Source organism: Bufo bufo, chromosome 5 (assembly GCF_905171765.1).
Source record: "Bufo bufo chromosome 5, aBufBuf1.1, whole genome shotgun sequence".
NCBI classification, from domain to species: domain Eukaryota; kingdom Metazoa; phylum Chordata; class Amphibia; order Anura; family Bufonidae; genus Bufo; species Bufo bufo.
Genome location: NC_053393.1, coordinates 427,540,568 through 427,556,505, shown reverse-complemented (window position 1 = coordinate 427,556,505; position 15,938 = coordinate 427,540,568).

Sequence of the window (15,938 nt, the reverse complement as noted above, 5' to 3'; positions counted from 1 at the left end):
TCTGCAGTAAAAGATACGTTTGCCGAGGCATATGAGCTGAGGGGCGCGGTGTTCATATCCTTTGGCAAACACTTTGTATATAACATTTTACATATACCCATGCTGGGTGAGATAAATATTTCGGTCAAATGCCAACTTTGTATGAAAAAATGGGAAAAGATATTTCTCTCACCCAGCATGGGTATATGTAAAAAGACACCACAAAACACATTTCCCAACTCTCCTGAGTACGGCGATACCACGTGTGTGACACTTTTTTGCAGCCTAGGTGGGCAAAGGGGCCCACATTCCAAAGAGCACCTTTAGGATTTCACAGTGCATTTTTTACACATTTTGATTTCAAACTACTTCTCACGCATTAGGGCCCCTAAAATGCCAGGGCAGTATAACCACCCCACAAGTGACCCCATTTTGGAAAGAAGACACCCCCAGGTATTTCGTGATGGGCATAGTGAGTTCATGGAAGTTTTTATTTTTTGTCACAAGTTAGTGGAATATGAGGCTTTGTAAGGAAAAAAATAAATAAATAAAAAAATAATCATTTTCCCCTAACTTGTGACAAAAAATAAAAAGTTCTATGAACTCACTATGCCCATCAGCGAATACCTTAGGGTGTCTACTTTCCGAAATGGGGTCATTTGTGGGGGTTTTCTACTGTCTGGGCATTGTAGAACCTCAGGAAACATGACAGGTGCTCAGAAAGTCAGAGCTGCTTTAAAAAGCCGAAATTCACATTTTTCTACCATAGTTTGTAAACGCTATAACTTTTACCCAAACCATTTTTTTTTTTTACCCAAACATTTTTTTTTTATCAAAGACATGTAGAACAATAAATTTAGAGAAAAATTTAAATAGAAATATAGTTTTATTTGAAAAATTTTACAACTGAAAGAGAATAAATAAATTTCGATTAATAACAAAAAAAGTAAAAATGTCAGCAGCAATGAAATACCACCAAATGAAAGCTCTATAAGTGAGAAGAAAAAGAGCTAAAATTCATTTGGGTGGTAAGTTGCATGACCGAGCAATAAACCGTGAAAGTAGTGTAGTGCAGAATTGTAAAAAGTGGTCTGGTCATTAAGGGTGTTTAAGCTAGGGGAGCTGAGGTGGTTTAATCCATCACTGGTTTTAAAAGCTGGAGTTGTCGGGTGTACATATATGTTATTTTCTTTAGTGACCCATCTCCACTAAATTGGTGTCACGGTCCCTCAGGTGACTGATGTCAGGAAATCAAGGAGATTGGCTGAGCGTGGAGGAATCTAACAGCCTCCTTGATTTCTCTTGATTCAGTGTTGATAGGGTTAATAACCACTTCCCTTTTCTCAGCTGTTGCTCAGTGGTCATCACTTCTACCCTTTATAGTCTCACCTCACCCTTCTTACTATGCGGTTGATAGTTTCATTTGGGTTTGGCTGAGCTGGTGTGAGATCCTCTCTGGTGTTAAGTGTTGCGTTTGTTTGTCTTTATTATATTCCCTGTTGTTGTATCTGGGCCTGAGACAGAGACTTTTGACCTGTTTCTTCCCTAGTTTTCAGGCCCAATTACTGTTTCCCTTCCCTCCTGTGTTCAGTGTGGAGTCCCCCCCCCCCCACCACTGATCGTGACATTATCAACCGCCACAAAAACCGCCATTTTGTTCAGGTCAGTGCAGCTATGGATCCTATGTCTGTACTGGTCGAACAGCTGCAGGGACTGCCTTTGGAGGTAGCTGACCGCCACGTGACAGTCTTATGGATTCAGAGACCACAGGCGGCTGGTTCCGATGGTGGGTACCAGGCCTGCCATGAACCTAAGGTTGCCCTCCCGGACAGATTTTCTGGGGGTAGTGACAATTTCATTCGGTTCAGGAAATCGTGTAAATTGTACTTTAAAATGGGTCCATACTCTTCTGGGGATGAGTGTCAACGTGTGGGTATGATCATTTCTTTGCTTAAAGGGAACCTGTCCCCTGAATTTTGGGTATAGAGCTGAGGACATGGGCTGCTAGATCGCCGCTAGCACATCCGCAATATCCAGTCCCCATAGCTCTCTGTGCTTTTATTGTGTAAAAAAACCCTATTTTATAGATATGTAAATTAACCTTAGATGAGTCCTGTCTCCGCCATGCTTGAGAGATGAGTCCAGCGTTCTCTGACTCTGAGCCCAGCCACCACTGTGAAGGAGCCCAGCACTGCCCCGCATCCTCCGAATCTCCTCCTTGCTCCCCGACGCCACAAAGCTAGAGCGCAGTAATCTCGCAATGCATGAGCTAGCGCATGCGCAGTTCGTTCCCTGAGGCTGATGCCAGCACAGGGAAGGAACACTATGCCGACACTGCGCATGCACTAGCTCGCACATTGCGAGATTACAGCGCTCTAGCTTTGTGACGTCGGGAGCAAGGAGGAGATTCGGAGGATGCGGGGCGAAGCTGGTGTCACGGTGGGGAGTGGGGAAAACCCCCCACTGTGCTATGTCAAGTATAAAGGGGAAACAGCTAGGCCTGGACGCCGGGATCAGGAAGCAGGTCACCTCCTAAAACGTCCCTAATCCTCGCCCTAACTCCTCACTGTATGAGCGGACCTGGATGGTAGGACGGCTCATACCCTGGATACCTGAGGCCCTGAGAATCCCTCACAAAGGAGCTAAGGAGAGGCGCCCTGTTCTTCCAGGAAACGGAAAAACAGGAGTCTCAAAAGGCCTAGAAGCAGGGAAAGGAAAAGACCATATGCAGCAACTGGATCGGCAGGTAAGAACACCAGAAAACACACTTACCTGCCGCTGCCATCACGACTGGAACCCGTGCATAAGTACAGGAGCCCACACACCAAACAGGATACCGTACCAACAACACCCACACACAGGCACCCAGCACAAGCTACTGCCTGGACCCCACCGCAAGGTGCACGGCAGCCCCAGGCAGAGCTGCATACAGGCTTGTGGTTCACCCCTCCGGGAAACAAGCCCCCTTCCGGAGGAAGACAACAAACAGGGGAAATGTCAAGCAACCATGCTGGAAGATATCACCAAACATACCAGACATGGAACACCAAGCTAGACATTACAACACATCAAATCATAACCCCACACCAAACATACAAGACATGTAAGGGAGGGAAGAGATAGCTGGAGACCTCGATGTCCCACTAGGAAGCCCTCACTCTGGGAGATGAAACATGAAGACCAGGAGCATAACTCCAGCACACACCATGGCTGGAGAACCACTGAATCCTGCCCTTTAGCCACAGGTAAATTGAAGCACCTAGTGACCACATCCAACAAGGTGGTTAACCCCTCCAGCACCGGACAGAGGAGGAAACAACTTAAAGGGGAAGTGCACACACCAGCATAAAAAGCTACATGTTGCCGCAGGCAACAACATGCAAGGCAACCATGTCACGGCACACACCACAAAGGCCATGACACTGCCCCCGCATGCTGCAACACACATTGCCACAGGCAACAGCAAGCGTGGAAAAAGTGTTACAGCGCACACCAAAGGCCGTGACAGCTGGGCTCCTCCACAGTGGGCGTGGCTGGGCTCCGGAAATGTTAGTAGCCTCATTTACATATATATAAAATCATTTTTTTGACACAATAAAAGCACAGAGAGCTATGGGGAATGGATATTGCAGATGTGCTAGCGGTGATCTAGCAGCCCATGTCCTCAGCTCTATACCCAAAATCCAGGTGACAGGTTCCCTTTAAGGATGATGCACAGACTTGGGCTTTTGCTCTGCCGACTGGATCACCGTCCCTCCAGTCTGTAGATGAATGTTTTAGAGCCTTGGGTCTTATTTATAATGACCCGGATCGGATCTTTCAGGCTGAAGCCAAGTTACGTGGTTTACGGCAGGGAGAACGCTCCACGGAGATCTATTGCTCTGAATTTAGGAGATGGGCTACGGATACGGAGTGGAATGATCCTGCTCTCCGTAGCCAGTTCTGTCAGGGTCTATCTGAGAGGCTGCAGGACGCGTTGGCCTTTCATGAAAAACCTGCGTCATTGGAAGCAGCCAGGTCCCTTGCTGTACGTCTGGATAGAGGGAGATCTAAGGGTCCTCATCCTCAGAACGTACTGTCAAATAAGGTGGCGGCTTCCTTTGACACTTATGGTAAAGAGACACCTGTGGTTACGCCTTGTGAACAGCCTATGCAGTTGGGGGGAGCTACTCCTGGGACTGCTGGTAAGAGCTCTGGTCATATGCAGGGAGTCTGTTTTTGTTGTGGAAAGAAGGGACATTTCGTGAATATTTGTCCGTACATTAGGCGTCAAGGTGTAAACAAAAAAAAACGCTTAATCCCCAAGTTACTATGGGTGGTGTGGGTGGGGAGCAAGAAAACTTACTTTTCTCATTTACTGGTAGTACCAGATTTTTCCTGTCTGCCGAGGTGGCGCTGAAGTCCAAAACTGTGGAAATCAAGGTATTTATCGACGGCGGGGCGGGGGTTAACCTGATTGATGGACAGTTTGTTCGTATTCATGGTTTGACTACTAGTGCACTAGAGAGAAGCATTTCTATCTTTGCAATTGATTCTGCACCTCTTACCCAAAAATGCCTGTCGCAGGTGGTAAATGACATCTATTTAAGAGTGGGTGGTTTCCATCAGGAATCTGTCTCGTGTTATGTGTTGGGGGGGTCTGCCTGCTCCGATGGTTTTGGGCTTACCATGGTAAATCAAACATAACCCTACTATCGACTGGAAAGCGAGACAGATTCTCAATTGGAGTGATTTTTGCATGGACAACTGTCTTAATGCGTCTTTCTGTGTGGTCACCACTAAGGGTACTTTCACACTTGTGGCAGACTGATCCGTCAAACAGTTCCGCCGCCGGAATTGCCCGCCGGATCCGACAAAATGCACACCGCCGCACATTTTTAATGTAACGGATCAGTCGTTCCGTCGAGGATCATAAAAGCCGGATCCGTCGTTCAGTTTTCGCCGGATCCGTCGTAAAAGCGGATCCGTCTATTCCGTTTTCTTCCGTTTTTAGACGGAAAGACGGATCCGGCATTTAAATTTAGAGATAAAAAGATGCTATCTTTTAAGCAAATACTACAACTGGCTATAAAAGATAACAGAAGGTCACAAAAAGATGCAAAAAGCAAATACTACAACTGGCTATAAAAGACCACCGAAGGTCACTTACCACTCAGAAGTTCCTTCAGCAGAGTGCAAAGATGATGCCGGACCATATTTGTTTTGGATTTCAGGCTTTAATTCTGGTTTCACGCTGGAGAAGACGTCTTCAAGCCAGACGGCGTAGAACGCGTCGCTATTGGGTGCATCCAATAACCTCTGCAAGAGTAAGAAGGGGAGTTTTTGAAACTCTGTTTCCTGAATTGAGGGATTATCCTGAAAAATTCTTTAACTACTTACGGATGACGGTAGAAAGTTTTGATGATCTTTTACAACGTGTGTCACCTCACATTCAAAGACAAGACACCACTTTCCGTCGCTGTGTTTCCCCAGCAGAACGCCTATTGTTGACGATAAGGTAAAGTATATACTTTATTACATATTGTACCAATATTTGGTCTAAATTTTTAAAAGCTGCTGTTTGGTAGTGTGAATTTTTTAATCAAAATTTGCTTACTTTTTCTAGGATCACTGTACTTTCTGGGATCACTGTACAAAGTGTCTAATTTTGGCCCCAATTGATGCTCATCATTTTTTTTTTTAATTGTACATCTTGTTTTGAAAAGTTTGAATCAATATACTCGTCATTGAAGATGTAGAATGAACTGTGATGAATATTTCAAGCTTGACAAAGGCCTCATTGAGTAGGCCGAAACGTTGCTGGGAATAAAGTTTTGGGGTCGTCACCCTGTCACCAAAAGCTGGAAGTGCTGCCTCGTCATTTGTTGAGTACGTATCGTGGAGGAGAAGCCTGCCTCTGTGAGGAATTGCACCCAGTGCACGTGGTCTGACAGTGCTGCTGCGGTATTTGTGATTTTATATTTTTATATATATATATATATATATATATATATATATAAAAAAACAGGCATAAAAAACTTTGAAAAGTATAATAAAAATATTAACCAACTGTTTCTCCTCCACCCCCAACTTCCTCCTCCCCTGTTCCTCTGGCTCTGGCTTGACCGGGAGAACTCTCCTCCATAGAGTCTGACTGATAAACAAAGAAAAAAATAATTATTTGAATAATAACACAATATACAGTTTGGAATGCTAAGGAACTTTACATACCACATCCTGGAGGTGTCGTGGTCGGGGAGGAGAGCTCCCGGCCTCGCTCGAAGATGAAGATGTGCCTTTAAAAAAATTTTTAAAAAAATTGAATATTTGAACTTTAAATAAAATAACAGACATACCGACGAAAAAAATACTTACTGGTCATAATAATTTGCTGCCTGGCTGCGTTTTTGGCTGGCTGGCTAGCTTGCTTGCTTGCTTTTTGGCTGGCTGGCTGGCTTGTTGGCTAGCTGGCTGGCTGGCTTGTTGGCTAGCTGGCTGGCTGGCTTGTTGGCTAGCTGGCTGGCTGGCTTGTTGGCTAGGTGGCTGATTTTTTTTTTTAGATCAGTCAAAAAAAAAAAAATTGACAGGTGGTCATATTGTTGAACTAAAACATACTACTCCTAACATGCACTGTGTAGTTATAATCCCTGCAACCCCTATGCTACAGTACATAGGGGTATGCAGTTAATATAAGTACATAGTGGATGCTAGGAGTAGCAGCAGACAGGACTACTACTCCTAACATGCACTGTGTAGTTATATTACCTGCAACCCCTATGCTACAGTACATAGGGGTATGCAGTTAATATAAGTACATAGTGGATGCTAGGAGTAGCAGCAGACAGGACTACTACTCCTAACATGCACTGTGTAGTTATATTACCTGCAACCCCTATGCTACAGTACATAGGGGTATGCAGTTAATATAAGTACATAGTGGATGCTAGGAGTAAAGCAGACAGGACTACTACTCCTAACATGCACTGTGTAGTTATAATCCCTGCAACCCCTATGCTACAGTACATAGGGGTATGCAGTTAATATAAGTACATAGTGGATGCTAGGAGTAGCAGCAGACAGGACTACTACTCCTAACATACACTGGGTACTGACAGCTCCTATGTACTTATAGTTCCTATGTATAAGTACATAGGAGCTGTTTATATGAGTTTTTTCTGTCAGAAAATAAAAAAAACACATATACTCACCTTCTCTGGCTTGCACCTGACTCCCTCGCAGGCAGGATCCAGACAGGATGGCGCGAAACTTGCTCCTCTTCTATCCGACGCAGGCGCAGACAGGATATCCGGATCAGTCGTTGCGTCGTTCCCCGGAAGATTTAAAGTCGGATCCGTCCTTAATACAATTCAATGGGAATTTAAGGACGGATCCGGCGTTACGGCAAATGATACGGCTTTTGAGACGGAGAAGAAAATTATGCATGCTACGGTTTTTCATTTCGACGGAAACGTCGAAAAGACTGAAGCGGAGCAATCCTGATGCATCCTGAAGGACGGACTCTCCATTCAGAATGCATGGGGATAAAACTGATCAGTTCTTTTCCGGATTTGAGCTCCTAGGACGGAACTCAATGCCGGAAAAGAAAAACGCAAGTGTGAAAGTACCTTAAAACTGTACCCTCGTTCATTTCCAAATTTTCTGATGTGTTTTCCAAAAATGGTAACCAGGAGTTACCCCCGCATCGGGAGTATGATTGTCCCGTCAATCTTATTCCTGGAGCTAAACTGCCCAAATCCCGGTTGTATAATGTTTTGGAGCCCGAAAGAAAGGCTATGCGACAGTATATCACCGAGAGCTTGGCGAAGGGTCATATCAGACCATCCAAATCCCCAGTGGCTGCTGGGTTGTTCTTTGTAAAAAAAAAAAGATGGTACCCTTAGAGCATGTCTGGACTTCCGTGAGCTCAACTGTATTTCCGTCCGTGATCCTTACCACTTTCCTTTGATTCCGGATTTGTTTAGTCAGATTGTCGGTGCCAAGGTGTTCTCTAAATTGGATCTGAGGGAGGCATATAATCTGGTAAGGGCTAACAGAAAAATATGTGGTAGATTCACCGCACTAATATTAAAGTGTCACTGCCTGATAAGCGGTTTAAAATAAAATAATAAATCTTTATTGGAAGTTAAAGTATAAAAGGGCAAAACGATATTTCTCTTATTACAGAGACAGGCAATAGTGGGATGTAATTGTATGGAAAGTGGGATACAGCATATATTATCCAATTTCCAATATCACTGTCACAACACTACTGAGGGCTAGCTGTGTTTGAAAGGACCCTCATCTGTGTAGTATATATTACTCTATTGCACAGTGTATTGTGACTGGTACATTCCCACACCGAATTGGCGGTCATGGGTAGGTGTGTATAGCGGTAGACACCTGTCCCAGTATCCGCAAAGAAGCTGAGACCAGTGCTGAACAAAACAACCTCTCAGTGATTACAGGGTGATTTCACTACTGGTTCAGTCTGTGTACTGTGCCTTCCCACTGAGAAAGGTAGAGCCTCCCATAAGTGGTAGTGTTCAGCCGCTGTCAGGGGGCCCTATATCTAGGAGCAGAAAGTGTACTCAGGCTCCAAAGTAACAAAAACAGTGGTATGCCGCACAGTACGATGCTGTCGAATGCTCTATCCTATCAATGTACTCTATACTGCGGTATCAGTAAAGCCGCTAAGAGAAACACTCAGTTAGAAAGCCCTAATAGAGTCCGGCATTCACAGGATACCAGAGCATGTTACAGCTAAGCTACCTAAGCACTAACTACTCCTCAGCCTGCTCGACGCGTTTCTGTGTCCATTGGGCCGGACACTTCGTCAGGAGAAGGGCAGAGGGCTGAGAATAAGTACCGTATTTTTTGCTTTATAAGACGCACTTTTTCCCCCCCAATAGTGGGGGGAAAATGGCAGTGCGTCTTATAAAGCGAACACTGCCATGTTTACTTTGCTGACGCTGATACATCGCAAGCCGCAATGTATCAGAGGGGTGGGAGGAGGGGACGGAGGCTGGCAACACTCGCGGCGGGGCCCGATGCAGTCACTGTACTGTAATACATCGGACCCCGCTCACGGTAATTATCACATGTAAAGTCTATAATCTTCAAGCAGTGTCTCTGCTTTAAACTAGGGCAATCCTCTGTAGTGCAACTCACTATGAAAGCGGCAGGCAGAGCGGCAGCGTAACCTCGCGATTCTCACTCATTCATGAGAAGGAAGTGGGAGGAGCATTAATGAGTGAGAATCGCGAGGTTACGCTGCCGCTCTGCCTGCCGCTTTCATAGTGAGTTGCACTACAGAGGATTGCCCTAGTTTAAAGCAGAGACACTGCTTGAAGATTATAGACTTTACATATGAAAACGGCTTCATTACACTCTGCTTTCTTCTATACCAGTACTCTCTATGAAAGCAGCGGTCCTGCCGGCGCGTGACGTCACTCACTCGGTCATGCTCCTCCCACTTCATTAATGAAGCTGGCAGGAGCGTGACTGACTGAGTGAGTGACGTCACGTGCTGGCCGGACTGCTGCTTTTATAGTGAGTACTGGTATAGAAGAAAGCAGAGCCATTAAAAGATTTTACATATAAAGTCTACTGTGTGCCCTGTGGTGTAATGGGGGTCACTATTCACACAGGGACAATATACTGTGACACATATGATACTGTGACCAGCATAAGATCATATTATCCTGGTCACAGTATCATATGTGTCACAGTATATTCTCCCTGTGTGAATAGTGACCCCCATTACATAAGATGCTATATATGATGCTACATCCCCCGTAGTAGTGCGTCACCCAAAGGTCCCCCATAACAGTGCGTCACCCACAGGTCCCCCCATAACAGTGCGTCACCCACAGGTCCCCCCATAACAGTGCGTCACCCACAGGTCCCCCCATAACAGTGCGTCACCCACAGGTCCCCCCATAACAGTGCGTCACCCACAGGTCCCCCCATAACAGTGCGTCACCCACAGGTCCCCCCATAACAGTGCGTCATCCACAGACCACCATTAGTTCAAAACCCCTCCAAAAGCACACCATTAGTTCAAAACCCCTCCAAAAGCACACCTTTTGGTTAAAAAAAAATTTTTCTTATTTTCCTCCTCAAAAATCTAGGTGCGTCTTATCATCAGGTGCGTCTTATAAAGCGAAAAATACGGTAAGTAGTATCTAAATCAGCACCGGCGGTAGAACGCTGCACATGTCTATGTGCAGCGCATCGACACTATGGTGGCCGTACGCGCCTGCCGGATACCGCTCCATATATACTGTTGCCCTAATGAAGGGAGAGGAGAAGGCGCTGTCCGCTTGGGCCAATGAGGGAGAAGTGAGCGTGGCTAAACATCGTGCCTCCGTCCGTCCCTCAGGCCAAGTGATATTGTATCATTATGTCTCTCTTCCTGCATAGGAATATTGGGGGAGCTATAGGCAGCTTACAATATACAGCGGAGGGTCAGACCCAGTCTAGAAAGTGAGTGGTTAATACGCATTGAGGGGATAGAATAAGGGTGATGGGCAGCTTAAAACAGCAGACATAGACTGTAGAGCTGTCATATAAATGGGAGTAGATTAATACTGAGGATAAAGAGACCCCTATTCAATTACTAGGCAGTTTGTGGACCATTTTCAGACACAGATAGAGGGATCAATCAATAGGTGTGCGGTGATGGATACACACTGCTAGTGCACAGTACAACATTGGACATCAATATGTATAAAATGTCACATTGCACATAATTAGTTAGTCAATGAAGCATGTAAAGCTGCTGCATTCATTAAGTCCTTTAGGGCTTTCCGTATTCAGACGGTAGATCCATTCCAGTTCCTTTCTGAGCAATCTATTGTCCAGATCACCTCCTCTGGGAGATTGGCGCACTTGTTCGATGCCCTGGAATTGTATAACATTGACACTACCTCCATGCACCTCATTAACGTGTCTGGCAATAGGCGTGTCTTTTTCATTACGGACATCGTTAAGGTGTTCTCCTACTCTGCGTCTGAATTCACGTATCGCCTTGCCCACATATTGTAGGCCGCAGTTACATGTCATAAGGTATATAACTGCTGTGGTTCTACACGTAATATAGGACCAGATGTCATACTGTCATGCCCCACTCTGACAATGTGCGGAGGTCGGCCAGGATAGCAGCACGAGTTTAGTATTTGTTTTGGCGCCGTGCTGGATCCGCCTCTCATCAGGTGCACTGGGTGGAGTCATTAGTTTAAATGGCCTCCAGCTAAGTGCTCTGAGCGGATTATACTGATCATTTTTGTCTGGGAAGTTTGGAGGGAAGGTTGGCTGTCAGTTCCTGCTCTCAGAAGATAAGTGTCATTTCTTGTTTGGTTGTTTGTGTCATCTATCCCATCCAGGTTCTGTGCGAGCAGGCTGCTCCTATCTCCCCACTTCACCATCTCAGGGAGTTCAGGGTTTTGTCAGTCCAGGCTGGAGGACACAGCACACCTACCTTCAAGGTCTGCCTGTGGGCTGAGCAGTGCAGGGAAAGAGGTCAGGGATAAACTACGAGGTGACCCTTCCCCTGTCTCTCGTCCAGAGCCTGGTTGGTGTGTTATCTTTTATACTGAGTGCACGTCCGCCGTGACATTATAATCCGTCATACTGTGACTGCCATTGCTCAGCGTTTATGTGATGGCGTCAATTGATGCACTGGTTGACCGCATGCATGGTTTGTCCCTGGAGGTTGCGGATCTGCGTAGTTTGGTCACACAGTGTCAGAGGGTGCTGGCTTCAGGTACAGGTCAAATTGTTGGGGAGCCTAAAGTCGCTCTTCCTGAGAAATTTGCAGGGGGTTCTGATGATTTTTTCCGTTTCAAAGAGTCATGTAATTTGTACTTTCGATTGTGCCCATTTTCATCAGGTAATGAGGATCAGAGGGTGGGTATCATCATGTCTTTGCTTAAAGGGGATGCGCAATCCTGGGCTTTTTCTCTGCCGCCCGGTTCTCTGGCCCTCCGGTCGGTGGAGGAATTTTTTAAAGCCCTGGGATTGATTTACGATGACACAGATCGAGTTTCAATGGCAGAATCAAAATTACGTAACTTACTACAGGGTAAACATACTGCTGAGGTTTATTGCACAGAGTTTAGGAGGTGGGCTACTGAGTCAGGGTGGAACGACCCCGCGTTACGTAGTCAGTTTTGTCAGGGGTTATCTGAAAGGTTGAAAGATGCTCTGGCTTTTCATGAATACCCAGATACTTTGGAGAACGCAATGTCTTTGGCTATACGTTTGGATAGACGTATCAGAGAGAGGTGTAAGGGTCCCTCCGTGCAGAGGATTCCTCCCGCGTGTGGTTTTGTTTCATCAGCTGCCCAGGGTGATATTGCTTGTTACTCTGGGGTAGGGGAGGAACCCATGCAGTTAGGTCAGATATCTTGCCATTCGGATAGTAGAGACTTTCGAAAATTGCACAATCTATGTTTCTATTGTGGGAAGAGGGGTCATTTTGTTTTTTCTTGTCCGTATGTTGAACCACAGGGGGAAGAGATAAAGAAAAAAGAGAAAAAAAAAAAATCCCCACACACTTGGTAGTATGAGGAGCAGACTGGTATGCAAGTTCCCTGCAGTTCTCGTTTTCTCCTTTCAGCTATGGTGGCACTAGAGTCTAGAAATGTGTTTGTTGATGTTTTTCTTGATTGTGGTGCTGGGGTAAATTTTATTGACTTTCTGTTTCTTCAGGGTCTGGGACTAAGTACTTGCTTGTTAGAGAACGAGATTCGTGTTTCTGCTATTGATTCTTCCCCTCTTTCTCAAGGGAGCCTTACTCACGTTGTTCATGGTATTCATTTAAGGGTGGGTGATTCACATGCTGAGATTTTTTTCTGTTTCGTCATGAAGGATTTGCCAGCTCCAATAGTTTTGGGGTTGCCATGGTTGTCTAGACATAACCCAATTATAGACTGGCAAGCGAGACAAATCATTGGTTGGAGCAAGTTTTGTTTGGATAATTGTCTTGTCACATCTATTTCTGAAGTGTCCGTTACGGCCTTGCCTCAGTATCTCTCGGATTTTTCGGACGTCTTTTCGGAGGGTGGGGCTCAGGAATTGCCCCCTCATCGTGACTATGATTGTCCAGTGAATCTCATTCCGGGGGCTAAGTTGCCTAAGTCTCGGCTCTACAACCTCTCTCAACCCGAGAGAGAAGTCATGCGAAAGTATTTCACCGAGAGTTTGGCAAAGAGTCATATTAGACCATCTAAGTCTCCAGTGGCTGTAGGTTTGTTCTTCGTGAAGAAGAAAGATGGATCACTGAGACCGTGTTTGGATTTCCGGGAGCTGAACCCTATTACAGTCCAGGATCCATATCCCCTGCCTTTGATCTCTGATCTTTTTGATCAGATTGTTGGAGCCAAGGTGTTCTCCAAGTTGGATTTGAGAGGAGCATACAATCTGATCAGGATCAAGGAGGGGGATGAGTGGAAAACGGCCTTCAATACGCACGAGGATCATTTTGAGAACCTGGTAATGCCTTTTGGGTTGACGAATGCGCCAGCGGTATTTCAGCGATTCGTCAATGATATTTTTCATCACTTGGTGGGGAGGTTCGTAGTAGTCTACCTAGATGACATTTTAATTTATTATCCTGATCTGAAGACCCATCAGGATCATGTGAGACAGGTTTTGCCGATCCTTCGGGAGAATAAGTTATATGCCAAATTGGAGAAATGTTTGTTTGCGGTGCAAGAGCTTCCATTCTTGGGATACATGCTTTCTGATTCCGGTTTTCGTATGGACCCCGAAAAGGTCCGGGCGGTTCTGGAGTGGGACCGACCGGAGAACCAGAAAGCTTTGATGCGGTTTTTGGGGTTTACGAATTATTATAGAAAATTTATTTTGAATTATTCCACGCTAGTCAAACCTCTTACTGATATGACCAAGAAGGGCGGCGATGTCTCTGTCTGGTCGGATGAGGCATTGCAGGCCTTTTCGGCTATTAAGGAGCATTTTGCGTCTGCTCCCATTCTGGTGCAGCCGGATGTATCTCAGCCATTCGTGGTCGAGGTTGATGCATCAGAGGTGGGGGTTGGGGCGGTGCTTTCGCAGGGTCCTTCTCCTGGCAAGTGGGTCCCGTGTGCCTTCTTCTCCAGGAAGCCCTCAGTCGCCGAGAGGAATTATGATGTTGGAGATAGGGAGTTGTTGGCTATCAAGTTGGCCTTTGAAGAATGGCGTCACTGGTTAGAGGGGGCTTCTCACCCCGTTACTGTGTATGCAGACCATAAGAATTTGGCTTACCTGCAATCTGCCAAGCGTCTGAACCCTAGACAGGCCAGATGGTCATTGTTTTTTACCAGGTTAAATTTCGTGGTTACCTTTCGTCCAGGGGTCAAGAACGTCAAGGCAGATGCCTTGTCTCGCAGCTTCCCTGGGGGAGGTGATTCAGAAGATCCAGCGCCGATTTTGGCGGATGGAGTGGTGGTCTCCGCTCTGTACCCTGAATTAGAGATGGAGGTATTGGGAGCTCAGGAGGGGGCTCCTGGTTCGTGTCCCCCAGGGAGGTTGTTTGTTCCTGAGGGCCTACGATACAAGGTGTTCAAGGAACATCCCGATACTGTTCTCGCTGGACATCCTGGTGGTAAGTCCACCTGTGATCTGGTGTCCCGGAGGTTCTGGTGGCCAGGGTTGCGTAAGAGTATTGAGAATTACGTGACAGCTTGTGAAACCTGCGCTCGGTCAAAGGTTGCTCATACTCGACCACCTGGTTCACTTCTTCCATTGTCTATTCCATCTCGTCCTTGGACGCATTTGTCCATGGACTTTATTACGGACCTGCCGAGTTCCTCCGGGAGAACAGTGATTTTGGTGGTAGTCGACCGTTTCAGTAAAATGGCTCACTTTATACCACTAACCAGTCTGCCTAACGCTAAGACTCTTGCGCAGATTTTTGTGGATAATATTGTGAAATTGCACGGTATTCCTTCGGATGTGGTCTCTGATAGGGGCACGCAGTTTGTCTCCAGGTTTTGGAGGGCGTTCTGCTCTCGACTTGGCATTCAACTTTCTTTCTCGTCGGCTTTTCATCCACAGTCGAATGGTCAGACGGAGCGTACCAATCAAAACCTGGAGACCTGCTTGAGGTGCTTTGTGGCTGAGAATCAGGAGGACTGGTCCTCATTTTTGTCCTTAGCAGAATTTGCATTGAATAACCGTAGGCAGGAGTCCACGGGTAAGTCGCCATTTTTTGGCGCATACGGTTTCCATCCTCAGTTTGGTACCTTTTCTGGGTCTGGTTCCTCCGGGATGCCAGAGGAGGAGAGATTCTCTTCTGCCTTGTCCTCTATTTGGCGGAGGATTCAAGGGAATTTGGAGAGGATGGGTGAGAGGTATAAACGAATGGCTGACAGGGGACGTGTGACTGGTCCAGACCTGTGTGTGGGTGATCTGGTGTGGTTGTCCACTAAGAATATCAAGTTGAGAGTGCCATCTTGGAAACTGGGTCCAAGATTTGTTGGTCTGTATAAAATTTCTGCGGTGATCAATCCTGTGGCGTTTTGACTGGATCTGCCGCAGACTTGGAGGATCCATGATGTCTTCCAAAAGTCTTTACTAAAAAAATATGTTAAACCGGTGGTACCATCGCCATTGCCTCCTCCTCCTGTTCTAGCTCGATGCGTTTCGGGAATATATCCCTTTTTCAAGAGCATATAAGAGTGATATATTCCCGAAACGCGTCGAGCTGAACTAATAAAAGACCTCCTAATTACATTGGAGCCCCGGTGTCATCCTTTTGGGGACCAGGAAGCTACCATCACATCATTTGAAGCGACCTCGGCGGGGGAGGTTGAGGTATAGGTGTCTTGAGCTTTATCCTATATCCTCCTCCCCGGTAAAGTAAGTGTAACTTTTTCATAGTGTATTCCACTATAACTGCAAAATTTTATTGCCAATACTGGAGACTCTGTGGCGCCCCCTGGGTATCATTAAGACATCACTAAGAAATCTGTGATACC